The sequence below is a fragment of the Podarcis gaigeae genome (genome assembly GCF_964106915.1).
Source record: "Podarcis gaigeae genome assembly, chromosome: 1".
NCBI classification, from domain to species: domain Eukaryota; kingdom Metazoa; phylum Chordata; class Lepidosauria; order Squamata; family Lacertidae; genus Podarcis; species Podarcis gaigeae.
The window spans coordinates 35,144,636-35,162,439 of NC_139678.1; the positions used below are offsets into that span (position 1 = coordinate 35,144,636).

General features: G+C 40.8%; 1 protein-coding gene and 1 long non-coding RNA gene across 7 annotated transcripts in view; one reads left to right on the forward strand and one right to left on the reverse strand.

The window, feature by feature from the left end:
- The window catches only part of LOC310846168, a 55,524-nt gene that overhangs the window by 13,464 nt on the left and 24,256 nt on the right, over positions 1-17,804 (forward strand). The window lies entirely within an intron of this gene.
- The window catches only part of AKAP6 (A-kinase anchoring protein 6), a 243,050-nt gene continuing 240,146 nt past the window's right edge, over positions 14,901-17,804 (reverse strand). For all 6 annotated transcript variants that reach the window (XM_083740563.1, XM_083740562.1, XM_083740561.1 and 3 more), the window contains one exon: positions 14,901-15,880. The gene's annotated coding sequence lies outside the window, so the exon portion shown is untranslated. The remainder of the gene's footprint in view (positions 15,881-17,804) is intronic.

Here is a 17,804-nt window from a genome sequence, read left to right on the forward strand (position 1 = left end):
CTTTGATTGTGTGCAGAGCACATGCTACTCAGCCCTAAGGGCACTTCTAAACTGTCACTATTTTTACATGAGATTCAGTCACATACTACCAAATTCAGATTGCCCAATTAAAGTTGATTTGACGCACTTGCGCAACAAACCCAGTCCTCTACCTTAGACTTTTTGCAATAAGGAAAGGAGGATGCCATTTATGTGGTACAGTTTCCCTGCTAACAAATCAGAATGAATGCTCAATAAATAGGCAACATCTTCTAACCTCCCTGGAAACTTTCCCCAACCCAATCAGGATGAATATTCAATAAATGAGTTGTCACAAAGGACATCCCAGGACATAAACATGTCTAAGTTTCCAGAATTGCACAGATGTGTGTGCACATGTGACATCCCCCCCCCCCCGCAATCTCTCTGTGTATGTGTGTGCACTTTCCTCTTCCATTTCTCCATCTGTTTTGGCTTTCTCCCATATGTACCCTTCAAATAACACAAATAGGAACCGATTGCTTGCACCTTCTCTCTCCATTGCAGCTCCAGTCATGTTCATTTCCACCTTCATGCTCTCTCACTAGACCCCAGCCCCACCCTTCGTCTCATTTTATTATTATTCCCCCTTGAGCTTACTATGTAGCAGCTGATCTCCCTCAAACACACAGCTGAAGTAAAAGTGATTCCCAGAGAGCTGATCTGGAGAACATCAATGAGTCTGCAGTATCTATGAGGCTACAAGTTCTTCACCACTGTTTGAAAATAAAATATGAACCACAGCTGAAATAGATCAGTTATGACTATTTGAAGATCCTAAAATATGTTTAACATGTAAAAATGTAGGTGTGTGACACTGGCCTTTTAGTTTTTTAATGTGATTTCACTAGGGTTTTATGATGTATGTGGGTGTGGGAGGAAATGAGAAGAGAGACCCTAACCGGCTGGAAGACTGACAGTGGAAAGAAATGAGAGGCAGAATTCCTTTCTTTGCAGGTCTGCTTTGTTACAGAACATTCTCACTGCTTTTTTTGCAAATCTTGAGAGAGGTCAGAGAAGAAGAACAAATTTGACCCCTGGAAATAATCTCTTTCATCTGCCTTGCTCGGCAAAGGACACACTTGTCTTGCAAATGGAGCCGTTTGACAATCATTGGTCCACGAATCTGGTTGAACTTAATCTTTGGTGCTAACAACAAGTGCACTTTTGACCTCCCTACGGTGCAGTAGAGATACAGTGCCAGAAAAAGGTCAAAGAGAAGTAGCTAACAACCTTTCCCTTTGGCCAACCCCAGAACCTGAAGGTTGGTCATGCAGGAGTTGACTTTTATAAATTAATTCAAGGCAAAGTATGTAGCACCAGAGAGACTTGTGGCAATCATGTACTACACTGAAGTCTTGTGCCCAATACGAAGTTTTAAAATCTATTCCTAAATGTTTATTTTGCCCATCTCACACAATATCTTTATTATCATGGATGGTTATTATTATTATTATTATTATTATTATTATTATTATTATTCTGTTTCTGTCCACCTGATAGTCTTCAGATAGTCTAGACCATAACCCCCCAAACATCTGAAGTCCACCATGTTGGCAAAGGCTATTTATTATATGTTATTTTCTCACCCCTAATATACCCAACCAATCACTGCAATCTGAAGGAGAGGGTCTTCTGCAGATACCATTGCATCAAGAGGCCCATTCCATATTACATAAGAATTGGGTCTTGGAATCTCCCATTGCCCTGGCTATATTTTGGGTTTCTCCTTAAGATCTTTATTTTCCAACAAGTCATTGAAGTGGAGATATTTTAAAATCATCACCTTCATCATCTACATCATCATCTCAGTTTGTACCTCAGTTGGACTTGAAATTGTTTTTAAGTAGGTTTTTAATTGTTTAACTTTTTATTATTAAATTACTTTAAAAAAAATCACTTCAGGATATTTCATGGGAAGTGATTCACAAATGAAATTAAATGAATAATAATATTACCATTAACAAACATTTTATAAGTCTTTGAGCTTACTGTCTGTGTCTGCAAAAGGCAATGTGCAACACTGAAGAAACTGGTAGAAAAATAAATGTATAAATACATGCTCAGCTGCTGCAATTTCTCATACATGCTTTTATGCATATGCTGTGTTCCCTCAAGGGTTTTCCCCATTCATCTTAATGGAGGAAATAGATTTAGACACACTTTTCCTTTTCACACACAAATATGTCTCCCCATTGACTATAAAGAACCCTAAATTCTGGGTCTGGGAAACATTTTGTAGAATAAGCAAAATAAATAAAATGAATATTTTCAGAAGCTACCCAGAAGTGGTAGCCAAATTAATAAACTGAATAATAGGGCTATGCAAAATCCTTGACAAGGCGCAAATCAATACAAATTGACCAGCATTGGAGGTATTTGGTGTGCTTCAGAATCCAAAGTGGTCCACACATACCTGACCTGTCCTGAATATTCAGAACTACCTGCGAAGTCTAAAAGAGCTTTTTAAAAAAGGAATAAACATTTCCTGTCCAATTTAGTGCATTTTTGTACCTCTCTCCATATATGGAAAACATCAAGGAGAGAGGAGGGAAAGGATGTCATTTTGAAACCGATTCTTCTCGCTTCCAATCAAAGAATGCCTTTACCAAGGCTCTCCTTTTCTTGCTGCCAATCACTGTTTTGTGGGAGAAGATAAGGGACTGTATCAAAGCTGCTCTTTGCTCTTTGTCTGGCAGAAGCAATGGCAGCACCCTCAGCAGCTCTGTGGCTCCAAGAGGTGCTCTACCTGCTACTCAGCATGCATGGACGAGTTTTTGCCTCCCACTACAATGTTGTCCTGAGTAAGTGCAACATTCTATTCATGCTCCACAGGATTAAATGGGAGCCCTTGGAGAGTGTACTCATAGGCAGAGGCTAAATCATTTCCTGCCCTGGTGACATCAGCCACCAAGAAGAATATCTTCTACAAGTACACCCCATCCTAGGTTCTTTTTCCTGGTCATACTAGAGTATCATGGAATAATGCAAACTATTTTTTAAAAAAATAATACATATGCTAACTATAGAACAGATTTGTAGACGGTTTTGCAATTCTAGTGGAACTTAAAAATCTCTGTTGATCTACACCAAGAATTCTCTCATAATTTGAACATGGAATTAGGTATCTAGAGATGTATGCAATACTATTTGATGGACTGCTGCTTTTTGGGAGGTGTGGGTCCCAGTGTGAAAGCTTAGCATCATTCAATATCTATACAGAAGCCAACCTCCACTGGACTTTGCCCTGCAGAAAAAGACAGAAAGAGCTGTGCTTTTATTACTCACCTTGGCAGATTTACTATTTAACTGACGTAACTGCAATTGGGATAATACATTTGTGTCTATTTTAGGATGGGTGACATAATATGCATGCAATTCCTGCTGATGCTGGAACAGCTTTTTTAACTAGAATAACTCTGGAAGAGAATAATTCATAGGATCATAGAATTGTAGAATTGGAAGGGATCCCATTGGTCTCCCATTGGTTCAACCCCCTGCAATGCAGAAATCTCAACAGGTGGTTCCCCATCCAATTCGAAACCATATCGGACCTTGCTTACCTTTGCAAATGCGCTAGAGGTTTTATTGCTGCACCACTGGGAATATGGCTTGAAGCTGCAGCTACACACCAAAAGCTCTAGTGAAATACATACATATCACACTTATATACCCCTATTCCTATATGATTTTTAGGCAGCCTGCTTAAAAATCAATAAGGCAACGTACTTTAATTCAATTTGCTTTGCGTCCATGTAAATGGAACTTTCTGACATTATAAAGTCCTAAGATGAAATGTACACCAAGAAGAAACAAGATATTTCATCCCTAAGTTTCTTTGGAATAAGGCTTGAGGGAAAAAATGTGACAACTGTATGAAACAATTGAATAATATTCTTGTCAATCTAGTTTCTATCCTATCTAGGTTGGTGGGAAGAAGTGTGTTCTGTGCTACAACCATGAACTTTGTTGAAATTCAATGTGAAGAATTATTTAGATAGCAGTTCTGTAGTCCTTGTGGGGGGGGGACATCCTGGGGGCCATAGGGCAGGACCAGATCTACCCCTCGAGAGCTCTGTCTCTGCTGATACTGAAGCCTTCTTTTCTGATGCATCCAGTTTCTCCAATGCCCTGACCCAATGGATGTAAAAACTCCAGTGTTGCCAGGGCCAAAAGCAGGTTGTGAGGGGTGTTCCATGAAGTTGCTTGCATCTGAAGGCTCCAGAATAATGTATGAAGCAACCCACTGCTGACTGCAATCCCATTCTCTTTGTGAGAGATCAGAAGTCACTTGTTTCCCTGTCCGATATCTCAAATCGAAAAGAACTGAATATAGCAGAGCTTACAAACACTTCTGTCCTGAGGAGACAATACTGTACTGGGTGAGCTTTAAATCGATTGATTTATGGGTAATAGATAATGCCAAAATGAAGATTAATCACCCATAATTAACTACTGTTTCTGTTCCATCTTTATTTACCCAGTGACAGTATAATCCTATTCACAAAAGTCCCACTGTATTCAGTGACAGAGCCGGCCCTAACATTAGACAAAGCGAGACAATCCACTCAGGCAGCAGTTGCTGGAAGGAGCAGCATCAGCATCCAGCTGTTGCTCCTGAACCTCCTAGGCCTTCCCACTGTTGCCACATGACCTCTCCTGGACCCCTCAACTGGCCTACTGTTTCAGCTGCAATGTGGGGTGCTATCCTGGCACTAGTGCTGAAGTAAGATTCATTTGCCAGTCCAGATGGCTTCTAGTTGTGGAATGGGGAAGGGGTGTAATCTTGTCCACCTCAGGCAGAAAATGTCTTGGGCAAGCCCTGTTCAGTGAAGCTTACTCCCTCGTAAATGTGTTTAGGATTGCCTCTGATTTCTAAATCTGAATGTCATGGGCACATTTCTTTCAAAACATTTGACATGCATTTAGGAAGCACAAATCTGGAAAGAATTGTGTTAGCATGCACAATCTTTCTAGTTGTATATTCCACCTCTCATTCAAGCTGGAGCGTTGAAAAGGTTTGCAACAGGAAAATATTGCACAAGGTAAAAAGGTAAAGGTAAAGGACCTCTGGATGGTTAAGTCCAGTCACAGGCGACTATGGGGCTGCGGCGCTCATCTTGCTTTCAGGCTGAGGGAGCCACTGTTTGTCCACAGACAGCTTTCCTGGTCATGTGGCCAGCAGGACTAAACCACTTCTGGTGCAACGGGACACCATGATGGAAACCAGAGCACACAGAAATGCCATTTACTTTCCCACCGCAGCAGTACCTATTTATCTTCTTGCACTGGTATGCTTTCAAACTGCTAGGTTGGAGGAGCTGGGACAGCAACAGGAGCTCTCCCCATCCCGGGATGGGGACCTTTTGATCGGCAAGCCCAAGAGGCTCAGTTATTTAGACTCTAGGGGCTCCAGGTGCTTACCCAGGGTTTGGTTTTCTCAGAATGAGGGGCAGTGGAAACTTTATGATATCTTTATGATATATGGCTTATTTACATTTATATACAACCTGAGCCTATGATGGAGGGGCTCACAGTGTTAACACCCTAGGAAGGTTTTGCTTTCCCCGTTGACATAGTCTTGGATTCCAGCAGAAATCAATCATGTCTCTCTTTCACAGGCTTCTGTCTGCCATCTGCTTCTATCCTTTAGCTCTCACACACAACTCTAGCTTTTTTCCAGTTGAGGGAGGGAGGACCCATTTGTTCTTTGGCACAGAGCTACTTCCTTTTTTACCTTAATGACCCATGCTTAGGCCATTACCAGAAGCTGGCCTGGCTATTCCAACAATTGAAACCTTGCTAGATCCAGGAATTAGGAGTGACTAAGGCATACAGCCTAACTCCCCCAGCTGCAAACTCACAACAACATATATATATATATGGACGCGGGTGGCGCTGTTGGTTAAACCGCAGAGCCTAGAGTTTGCTGATGAGAAGGTTGGCGGTTCGAATCCCCACGATGGGGTGAGCTCCCATTGTTCAGTCCCTGCTGCTGCCAACCTAGCAGTTCAAAAGCATGTCAAAGTGCAAGTAGATAAATAGGTACCACTCCGGCAGGAAGGTAAACGGTGTTTCTGTGCGCTGCTCTGGTTCACCACATGACCCGGAAGCTGTACGCCGGCTCCCTCGGTCAGTAAAGCAAGATGAGTGCCGCAACCCCCGAGTCGTCCACAACTGAACCTTATGGTCAGGGGTCCCTTTACCCTTTACCTTTAAGGCATACAGCCTAACTCCCCCAGCTGCAAACTCACAACTACACACACACACACACACACACACACACACACACGGACACGGTGTGTGTATATGTGTGTGTGTGTTTTGTTGTGAGTTTATATTATATATATAATATTCAGTACTTGAACAGACCTTTACTCAAAATTCTGCATGAGATATGTAACTAATCAAGGCATGTTGACAGATGATGAACTATATCACTAATTGTGCTGCTAAGTAGCAAAACGATCTCTACTCACCTTGTAAGGTACAGTACATATCACAATGTTTGGACTGAGATGACATGCTAATAGAGGATAACTGTGATGACTAGATAAAAATTTAAAACAGCACCTTTTCCGTCAATTTCTCAGCTTGATGTTTCACATTTGCGGTGCAGATGTAATGATTTATTCCAAGAAATCCATAACCTTAAGATTTGCACATTGCCATTTTCAGTCTCATTCTCTTCACATGCTGGTTCTTCATTAGTGTATGACTTTTAAGAATTTATGTTGATTTAGATTGCTTAGGCATTGCGTGCATCTGAATTTTTAGTATCACAGTACTTCTGGCAAATTTCCTCTTTGTCCCTTTGCCATCTATTTTGCTATGTTGTTGCTTTTGAGTAGTTCAGATAATGGTTTAAAGTGAAGTATGTACATAAGAACATGAAAAGAGCCTGCTGGATTGGGCCAATGGCCCATCTAGTCTAGTATCCTGTTCTCATAGTAACAGACTGGATGCCTATGGGTACCAACAAGTAGCAAGCAAGCAATTGTTTCTGCGTTGTTCAGCTAAAGACAGAGGTACAACCCCATGAAATTGACTATATTTATTCATTAGTGTTTTCTGATTTGTGGAGGGCACAGACTTCTTCTCTTCTTCTTCTTCTTCTTCTTCTTCTTCTTCTTCTTCTTCTTTCAGTTTGAGTCACTTCCCATAAAAGTCACAAAATAACTTAAAAAAAATTAAAATCCAATTGGAACATAGGAAATATCTTATATAGATTCAGACCACCTAGCTTAGTCAACACAGCATTGTGAAGAAAATAAATTCCTCCATATTTGTTAATTGACATTTGGGACAATGTTGGTTTACATTCTAGAGAAAGTTAGAATCTCTGAACTCCATGAAGCTTAGATGCTTTGTAAACTCTTCTCATTTGATTCCAAAGAGATTAAGGAGAGCTGTCCTAAACAGCTTCTCTCAGAGGTCCGCAGTGGTCTGGGCCACTTCCAGCTCTTTAGGCCCCTTAGCTATAATGAAAACATTATTTTAGAACTCTTTAATATGCCAGCACCCATATTAACAAAAAAAAAATTAGACTTCTACTAAATCACATGTTCTATTTGCTCACTCAAGGTGGGGCCAGGAACACCATGTTGTGGAGCAGATTATGGAGCTGTAGGACTGTAAGCCTCCTCAACCCCTAGAGGTCCCTCTCCACAAAAGGCCCTGTATATATGCCACCCCATAAGAAGCTGTACTTCATGCCTTTAATAGGAGGGATTAGGGGATGAGAGAAACAGGTGGCCCTGTTTGGAACTGCAGGCAACCAGACTTCAGATTGGTGGTAGTATGATCAACAGTGCCTACCTGCAGGAACTCAGGACAGTATATGGAGAGGCTGTCTTTCTCAAAGCTGAGTCCAAGCCATTCAGGGCTATATACATTAAAGTTAGCACCCTTGAATACGGCTTGGTGCAAAACAAGCAGCCAGTGCAGATGCCTCAGAAGTGGTGTTATATGCTTATCGGCAAATGAAAGTCAGAACCCATTCTGCGACACTCTGTCCTGGTTGTAGTCTCTGCACTGTTTTCAAGGGCAGCCCTACACAAAGCTCATTCTAGTAGTCAAGCTGGGAGGTTACCAAAGCAAGGATTACAGTTCCTTTCTAGGAATGGCTATAGCTACTGAACCAGCTCGCGGTGAAAGTAGCCACTGGACACCCAGCAACAAATTAGAACCAAGGAGTACCCCAGACTACATACATGAGCCTTCAGGTGGAGAGCAATCCCATCCTGTACATGCTGCCTGCCTAATTTATAGACTTAGGTCAATAGGGTTGTGGAATACAGGCTGCAGCAGTTCTACCCTGGCTGGGCTTGCTGAATGTAAGTCACTATGAAACAATTGTAGTTGTTTAGTTGTTTAGTCATGTCCGACTCTTTGTGACCCCATGGACCAGAGCACGCCAGGCACTCCTGTCTTCCACTGCCTCCCACAGTTTGGTCAAACTCATGCTGGTAGCTTTGAGAACACTATCCAACCATCTCGTCCTCTGTCGTCCCCTTCTCCTTGTGCCCTCCATCTTTCTCAACATCAGGGTCTTTTCCAGGGAGTCTTCTCTTCTCATGAGGTGGCCAAAGTATTGGAGCCTCAGCTTCAGGACCTGTCCTTTCAGTGAGTACTCAGGGCCGATTTCCTTAAGAATGGATAGGTTTGATCTTCTTGCAGTCCATGGGACTTTCAAGAGTCTCCTCCAGCACCATAATATGAAACAATAGACAGTAGTTATCACCTCAAGAGGAATCCCCCCAGGTCTGTGCAAAACAGAGGTCACCAACGTGATGGGGAGGGTTTGAGGTGACAGGAAGGAGGCTTGGGTTTACTGGTGAAGAAGAAAGCAAGCAGCTAGAACTCCACGGGGGGCGAGGAGGGAGCTGAAGGGCATAACCATCTTGGGAGGCTGGGAAAGAGGTACGGGAAAGCATTCAGGATGCCATGGACTGTGTTGCTGTGGGGAAGAATGTAATTCTGTGAACTCCCTCCCTGCCCATGGAAAACTCTAGGTGTATATATGGACAAAATAAACCATATATCTTAAAACACCATGACTGCTGGCCAGGGTTTCTTTTTCTAGAAAAAGAGGTGCCAAAGCTGGAACTCAAAAAAGAGGTTCTGGTGAGTTTTGGCGGGAAAAAAGTCCTGCCCTTGGCAGAGATTGGGGTGGCATTACCAGGATGCTAATAACATAATGTATGGCCTATACCTTTTAAGACTTAAAGGATGGAAGCAATGATACAAGGCAAGGCTAGTCAGCTGAATTTTAAGTATAGCTTACATGTTCATTAAGAGTCTAAAATGCCAAAAATTAAAATGCCAAACTGTAACATTTCCCTGAGGAAAAAAGTGTATGATTGTATAAAACTTTCCGACTACAATGAAAGTCTAAACGAAATATAATTATTATTGTCGGTTTATCACCTCAAACATGTTGTTGTAAATGTCATTATATCAGATGAGTCTGGTAACAGTTTTCCATTTTGTACTTTATTTGACAAGGTGATTCATTGTCTAGTGCAGTTTAAGATGTCAGTCCTTCTGGAAGGAAATGAGCGGTGCTGTTTCACATGTGACTATTTCTCTATCGAAATATATGATTAAGGAATGCTTATTATTTAGAAATGGGTCTTACCCAACTGGCCTGAAATATGAGTGTTTTTTCTTTATTGGACTATAATTTATCATAACAGCATCCATAGTAACTGCATACGTTTCCCATCCCCTATGGGATTCCTACTTCAGACACCCAAAGTGTCAGAGTAGAGATAATTTTAATACTGCTCCCCCATAGCATGCCAGGTAATTGGAATGATTTGTTTCTTGCTGATCACATCAGTTCTTCCAACAGCATATAAAAGTACCTAATAGCTTAGTGTTTAGTAACAGAATGGTAGTTCCTTTACACTTCAACCAAACATTTTACTTTGAAGTGTGCTCTATTCTTTTAACCAGAATTAACCTATGGACATTAACTTCATTATATTTTTAAATTCTTTTTGCAATGTACACATCCAGAAAATCAAGAATAATGTTAGCCTTTATAATGTTGGATGGGTCAGAATATGAACTCTGGAGAAGTTTCTGGAAACTTTGCCTAGATCTTATACACCTGACCTTCCAACATTATCAAGATATGTACGTCTCATCCATATCTAGAGGAGCCCATAGTATCTTGAACTCTGAAGTACGAGAATAAACGTTTGCTTTTGAACTGAACAAATATTTGATGCCTATTATCATTATAATAATTATTCAGGGCAAGGCTGTGGCACTTTTCTCTCTATGTTCCTGCTCAGAATTGACCCTTTCTATGTGGCCTTTGTTTTATCCTCTTAATCCTCATTCCCAACTGTAACAAAGCTGTATGTATGTACATGTATGTACATGTGACTGTGTTTGCCTTTTGCTCATTCGTTATTTCCCATTCCTCTCTCCTTTCCCTCTTTCCATTGTTTTCCACATTCTGTTTCATATTGTAAGCTCTTTAGAAGCTCTTTAGAAGCTTCTAGAGAGCTGTCTCTTTCTGCCTACATAACTTTGTAAGGGTCCAGGTATGCTAAGGGTGTTGAGAGGGAGAGGGGTGGTGGGGAGGTCAGCATGGTGTGGGCATTGTGGTGGAGCCAACCTGCCACAGCAGACTCTGCACCCACACTGTGCCAACCTTCCCCACTGTCTCATCCCCCTCAGTTACCAGCAATGACCTTCGTATGGGTAAGCCAGTTAAGTAATGCTGCACCACCCGGTTCTGCCCCACCAGATGCTACTACAGAACAGACAATACTGATCTAAATGGAGAAATAGTCCAACTTTTAACATGACAACCTCCTTGTTTCCTATATGTGGCCATATTGTTGAGGAAGAGAATTGGTTTCCATTGCCACACATTTGGCTGCTTTCATAGCTCAGCTGCTTATGTAGTTCCAGCCACAGTCCCACCAGGCTTTCTGATCCTGTCATTCGCCGTGGCAGTGAAAACCCACAGATTAATTACATGTCATGGAAAGAACTGTGGTATCTTTGTTCAAACCTTCTAAATTCACAACTAGTCCATTTCACTGCAGTGGGGCTATGAAAAAAATGGTGAATGACAGATCATCCTTAAGTAACCTTTCATTAGTTTCAATACTTTTTCATATCTGTCATGTTATGATAGGAAAAAAGGTTCAAACTTATTCCACAAAAGTGTCTCTTTGGAAGATCCCCCACATCCCCATTTTTTAACAGAAATACAGTGGTACCTTGGGTTAAGTACTTAATTCGTTCCGGAGGTTCGTTCTTAACCTGAAACTGTTCTTAACCTGAAGCACTACTTTAGCTAATGGGGCCTCCTGCTGCTGCCGTGCCACCAGAGCATGATTTCTATTCTCATCCTGAAACAAAGTTCTTAACCCGAGGTACTATTTCTGGGTTAGTGGAGTCTGTAACCTGAAGCGTATGTAACCTGAGGTACCACTGTAGATCAAATTCTGCAAGCTACCAGTCCAGGGCCTAGTCGAGCACCCTATACTAAAATGAATACCACATAAATACAGGCATAAAAATATTTTAAGAATGACTCCAGTGAGAGTTCATCTTGCATAGTCAATTTTACACCTTACTCAAATACTTGGCCCTTGTGAGGAAATCTGTCATCTTCTTTACTCTCCAGGAGCTTATGCCAAAATCAAAATGCCCATGATACATTTTGCAGTACATTTGTGTAGCTGACATTCAAAGTAGGAGAAATAATGATGACTGGTAAAAAGGTAAAGGACCCCTGACAGTTAAGTCCAGTCCAGTCGTGGACTCTGGGGTTGCGGCGCTTATACCGCTCTATAGGCCGATGGAGCTGGCGTTTGTCCGCAGATGGCGTCTGGGTCATGTGGCCAGCATGACTAAGCTGCTTCTGGAGAAACCAGAGCAGCGCACGGAATCGTCGTTTACCTTCCCACCAGAGCGGTACCTATTTATCTAATTGCACTTTGACATGCTTTCAAACTGCTAGGTGGGCAGGAGCTGGACTGAACAACGGGAGCTCATCCCATCGTGGGGATTCGAACCGCTGACCTTCTGATCAGCAAGCCCTGGGCTTTGTAGTTTAGTGGTTTAGAATGATGACGGGTATGAACCCAATATCCCACCTCCAGACTTTATCCCTCCTGTCCCTCAATGTGTGCGTGCATCACAGATGGTTTTACACGAAACTCAATAATAGAAAACAGTATCCTTCACATTGGAAAAGTGGAACGAGTCGGATAGTTGACTCTTAAGTTAATGAATGATGAGCTTCATTCATATCATTATTCTATAATGACAACAGCAGCAAATAATGTTAATGTGGAATGAGTGTAGGGCCTGCAATTTCCCCCCACAAATGGGACCAACAGCAGGCTCAGCATGTTTGTAATGGAGTCAGGTGAAACAGCACCAGGATTGGGGAGAAAAAGCTAAATGGTTCCTCCCTCAATGCTGCTATACCAATTAAGAAAGCACTCCTCCAAACTACTTTGAATGAGGGAAATTTGATGACAGATCTCCCTATTATGTCGAAGAGGATATAGTAGAGTTGGAAAAGATTCAGAAAAGGGCAATCAAAATGGTTAGGGGAATGGCATGGAGAAAGTGGATAAACATTGTATTCCCTCTCTCGTAACACTAGAGCTCATCCGGTGAAGTTGAGTGTTAGAGGATTGATTAAGGCTGTTTGGTCCAATATGTCACATATCCTAAGACCCCCTCATCTGCTCCTTCTTAAATTTGCTTCTGCACAATGGTGCCTGCAAATTGTTATAGCTCTGCATCTACACATGAGATGTCATCTGGGGACTTAAGGGCCAGGTATTGGCTTTGTATACAATGGAGGAAAAGAAAGCAGAACAAAGTCTAACTGGGGAAGTTGGACTCCCTTTTGGAGGAACAGATTTGTGTTCACTGTTCCATCTAGAGTTGCAAACAAGTCGGTGTGCACTACCTGAAGCAAAGTGTACCGTTGTAAACTGTGGTTGCAAAAAGCTGTTAAAAGTAAAATAAAAATAAATATCAGGGCAGCCTGCTATTTACTGGCACAGAACGCAGATAAAAATATTCTTTTGTAATCAGATTAGCACATGAAAACAGTCCCTGTGCATAAGGGGAAAACACTTCTAAAAGACTTCTAGTGAGATATTGCCAAACGCAGCACTAATCAATTGGGACTGGCATGAATGTAAGAACCTAAGGGGACTAAGGGGCATTCTTTGATTCTTGCCACAATGTCAGCAGCTGGAAAATGCATCTCTTGTGTCCTGTTTGCCATGTTAAAAAACAATCCACTTTGGATTAAGTACAATAGTCTCATCATCATAATACAAACAATAGTTAGAACACATTTGATTGCACTATTAGGACAATTAGGATGCAAGGATATTTTTGTGATTAATATCCAGTGGTGCCAGTTATTTATCATATGTGCAGAGAAAATCAACCTGGTGTATATTATTTTCCAAGCATATATAGATGTTTTCTGGCTCAAAGCAGCCCCTCTCCAACCACATTTTTAAAATGGCAAGTTTTGTATTGGTATTTGAAGCCAAATGACATTATTTTCCTCAGGGCTCAATACAAGGCAGGGCTCAATCCACCTTTCTGGGACCTTTTGTAAAAGCCAGGGGCCAGACTTGGATCATGCCAACTAAACAGCAAAGCTGAAAGGTGATCTGAGGACGCACAAACATATTTTCACTTCACCCTTTTACCACATGATAAACCCTTGCAAGCTGACAGGTTTCTGTTGGTTGTTTTCATGGACATAAGAAACCTCTGACATTTCTACCATCAACAGTGGCCAAACCTGCATCAGAAATGGCACTTTGGCGCGAAATGAGCTGTTCTATTTTAGCTGAACCCACGAGGGTTGCAACAGTAGGAAACCATATTGCCGTCTTAGTTGCGAAGTATGAACAAGTAGCAGACTTGAACCATATTTGAGGTAATGCTGCTAAGGTTTAAAGAAGGGACTGATGTAAGTGGTGAGAGAAGAGAGAGGCAGGTCTTCTAAGGCCATCATTTCTGGAAGGATCTACCCATTTAAATTAATTGATCAGCACAGGGGTTAGATCAAAAGAAGTTTCCTAAAGGATTCGGGAGTCCCTACCCTGTTCCTCCACCCTCAAAATGTTTTTCAGGATCTTATTTAGTCAGGACTGGTAGAAGGTATCTTCCTCCATGGGGCTGAAAATGCCTCCAAGTGGGTTTGGAAATTTTGGAACAAGGGATTAACACATGGTGATGTTATATAGTATATATAAAACTATATATACTATATAACATGGTGATGTATATATAGTACATTTTCTACGTTACTGCAACTAATAAACATTCCAGCACTGAACATTAACCCTAATGTGATGTACATATTTACATATTCTTCATTTTCTAGCAGCAAGATCTCTGGTCTCCATCATATCTGCATCTTAAAGGCCAGTGCGGTGTAGTAGTTCTAGCTATTCTAGGACCTGGGAGTCCAGGGTTCGGATCCCCACTCAGCCATGACAGGTGACCTTGGTCCAGTCACATTCTCTCAGCCTAACCTATCTCACAGGGTTGGTGTTGGGATAACCATGAGGAGGGGGAGAATGGGAACCATATATACCACCTTGAGCTGCTTGGAGGAAAGGCGGGATAGAAATGCAATAACAATAATAAATAAAACAACTTTTTTTTTAATGCAATGGCCAAGATGTTTGGGCAAATCTTCAGTGTTTGGTCTGCACATAGACTTAGGTGTCCTCATTATACATTCTTATATTGCCTATGCAGAACTGACCGGGACTGTATAAGTAAATAGATACTTATTAGAAACTGTATGCATTGCTTGCTTTTAAGCAGGATTCAGGTAAATGAGAACCAATTCAAAATTTTCCCCAGTAAACTGCATTTATTATGCCAGTTCTAATTATCATGCAATCTAGTGGTTTTAAGGCTTATGTTTTCCACACCACTGGGCATCACAAACATTAAAGCATTTTATACTGTAATTATACATCAATGTTTACACTTGGTTATACATATATACAGAAATTATTCACACCTTGCTATTTCCTTCCTTCAAACCAACATAATTTTACTATGAAAGCAGCTTTTTAATAAATGTTATAAGAAATACAGCAAGGCACAATTTTTAAAAATGTGGGGGTTTTTTCTGATTACCACCTCAAGAAGCATTGTAGAAAACCAAAATGTTGTACTTAATTCAGTAGAATGTTAACAGTTCTTAATATACAACACTGTGTAGTTGTTTCTTGAAGTGTTGCATAGATTAATCTTGTAAAATTAAAATGAAAGGATGCATTTGTATTTCTTTTGTGTAATTTCCACTGTGTTGATTCAAGAGCACGAGGGACTTTTCCTTTCGCTGCAATCAAATAAAATTCCCATTCTATAACATAAAATACTTTCAATAAACAATATGCATTATACACATAAAATATCAAATTTAATACATAAAATAGGAGAATAACTGACATTTACATTTCAGAAATGGTGACCCAGAATAATAATACATTCTGTGGAACTGCAAAATCATTTAAAAAAAAACCCAAAAAGTTTGTGGCTGAAAAGTAAATACAGAGACATACACATTTGGAAGGGTAAGTTGTTAAGAGGTAGCTTGGGAAAGAAATCCATATGAAAGCAAATGGTTTTGTTACAAAGCAAAAGTGAAAATTGAGACAGGACCAGCATATGCATCCTGGTCACAAAACCAACATGGACAAATCACAGTTGGAAGGAAAATTTATCTTGGGAGTCAAGTGTAACAAAAGGCAGTGATACAATGGAATTAGAGGTCATCCCAGAGTTTAGAGGATGAGCCTGCACTTGAAATGCAGCCAAGTTTCTAAAAGAAAAAGAAAAAGGTAATAGCAGGTTACATGAAGTACATTTTCATTTACAAAACACAAGCCTGTTTCAGACCAACCAAAAATAGCTACTCCATGACCTCATACCAATGTACTTATATGCAAAAAAACAAGAAATGACAGGACACGAGCAACAATTTTTCACAGCCTGAGGTTTAAGTCACTATCAGAGAGATGTCTTTTTATTGATGTAGAAACCTCATTGATTTTTATAAAACAAGATTTAGTTTCAAAAGGCACAGGGGAAATAATCAAGCCTGACCTTTTCCCTCCATCCTGTCCTTTCAGGTGCCTGTGAACTTACCTTCTCTGCCTTTTGCAAGTGTACCAATCAATAGGAATGCATGACTCAATAAAGGCCAACCAACCAAAATAATCTCCAGCCCTAAACCCATTACATGGAAGTAAGTCCCATTAAAATCAGGGGAACTTACTTCCAAGTAATCTGTTTAGGCTTGGGGTGTAAGTAGGTTACACAAACTATTTAAGTTATCATTTATAGCTCCCTGAAGAATAAAACAAGCGAGTCAACAAAGTGAGAGGACTCACACAAACAGTTTGTAAATATAAGATGCTGCATTAATATATCGTGAGAGCAATGAGTGCTTTTTCATTAGGTAGAACTTTCATGGCCTGGAGTTTAGGGTTAACCTATGCAACAAAGAGTCAAAGCTTATGATGAGGATTATGAAGAAATAACCGTCAGAATACAGCTAAGAGATTAGTACAAAGTACCTCTCTCAAGCATTTCCGAGGTGGCACTCCAGGCTTGCATTATATGCCTTCCAAATTAAGTGGAAATAGCTGCTTCTATCCAGGTACCTTCAGCTTTGATCTTATTTGCTGTAACTGACCTCTCTATTTTTATAGAAAATGGTGTTTGCACAAAATTGTATTAAAAAAAAGCAAAGCACAGGCATGTGGTTTGAACTGGAACCTAATGCATCATTGGGAAGTTTGTAGCATGCCTGTTCTTAAAGCATGTAGTAGTGGGCTTTCAATTAAAAAAGCCTCACTCTAGGACTCTATGCATTTCAAACATCTAAACTTACATCGATATCAGGGAATTAAAAAACAACAACTGGTTGGCTAGTTGTGACTAATATGCATAAATTAACTTCAGTGGGTCTGAGTACAATTCAGCTGGGTACTACCCAGTATTTCTGCCTGGAATCAGGCATCCCGGAACAAATTTGCTGTGATATGGGATTGTCTGAGGATATATACTGAAATGAAGGATACAGAAAACCCCCCACATATGAACCGGAATCAGTCACCCAAGAGGGTGATCTTTGAGTGGGATCTGGCTTATGCAAATGCGTTGCCTCCATAACTGTGCTCCATGTGTACAAATGGTGGCCAGTTCTAGCACTGTTGCAGGAAGAGAGGGGACTCTACCACAGGGAAGGGGGAGACAGCACATTCTTGCATGTAGAAGGTTCCACCTTCAATCTGTGGCATCTCCAGCTCAAAAGATGAAGTAGCAGGCAATGGGAAAGACTTCTGCCAGAGTCAGAGGAAACCATGCTAGACAAAGGGAACAAATATTCTGACTTGGTATACGGCATCTTCCTATGTTCCTTAAAAAATTCTACAGGTGGGGAGGGTCATGGGTCATACTCAACGCAACAACAGAAGAGTGTGAGATCTCATCTGCTTTGTATATTTATTCTTTGGAAGCTTTCACCTCCATGAGGAAATTAAAAACAACAACAGTAGTGCAGTATTAAACCACACCAGATGACAGGATAGAATTATCACTCCTGATATAGAACTTTTCAAAGCTGCTATTACTTTTGCTTAATGGTCAATTTTATAGCACGGTGCTAAAAGAATTAGATTACAACTTAGATACATTCAGTGGCAAAATAGATTTGCTCACAACAGCTTTATTCTGGCTTG